A 967-nucleotide genomic window follows, 5' to 3' on the forward strand; every position below is an offset into this window, starting at 1 on the left:
TCTGGCTTCCTAATTTAGTAACGGCGGATAAAAATATGCGCTAACGAACAAGGTCTGGTATGTCAGGCTGGCGTCCAGGGGAGAGAGCGAGGGGGAGCAAGAGAGGGAGAAAAGGGGGGTGTTGTTTTCACAGCAGGCACCCAGTGACAGAGGAGTTAAGCCACGGCACAGACTTCTCCTACATCTGTGTGTGCTCTGAATTTCTTCCCCCCAGCCAAACAATCTCTCCCCTTTACCTTTAAATCCCACTGTTAGTAGCTTATGTAAGAAACCTCCACAGTGAGTGCTGTTATAGTGAGTCTGCAGTGAGTTTGGGCTCCTGGCTATATTTGTAACAATGTCTTGTGTGAAAATGCTGGACTGTCTGTGACACCTGGCCTCTCTGGGTCTTTCCTGGGCATCAAAGGGCATTCTAAAGGGGAGCTGCTGTTTGATTATTATTTGAAAACTTTTATATTTTCATGTATGTCAATGATCAATTAGGCTTATGTGAAAAGTTGTCCAACCTCCCTAGTTTTTTTCTGCTTGTAATTAAATCCTCACCTTTAGACATTGTCATGACAATCTCCCCATCCTGTTCACAGTTCAAGGGGCTCATGTCAACCTTGTTGACATCACTTGCATGTCCCGCAGCTACAAATTAAATCAAACCCCCCTAGCATGTGGTTAAAGGAGGCAATAGCACACAGACAGACAGTCTTTTACTATGTAGCATTTTTAGGCAGTGTGATTATAGTTTAGCATTCAGTTCTTGGAAACACAGCTAAATGAGTGACTCAATAAGAGATAATTAGTGTCATAGACCAACCTGTGCTGTACCTCTGTGAAAAATAGAGAGGTGAACAGGGACTACAGGTGATTTCCCCTGGGCTGCACTGTAGGTACAAGGCAGCACCTCTGTGTTTGTGATCATGAGCTGTTTTCATGTTGACAAACCGCTCTGTCTGCATCTCAGCACCCACCTTTC

The sequence above is a fragment of the Salmo salar genome, chromosome ssa10, assembly GCF_905237065.1.
Source record: "Salmo salar chromosome ssa10, Ssal_v3.1, whole genome shotgun sequence".
Taxonomy (NCBI): Eukaryota; Metazoa; Chordata; class Actinopteri; order Salmoniformes; family Salmonidae; genus Salmo; species Salmo salar.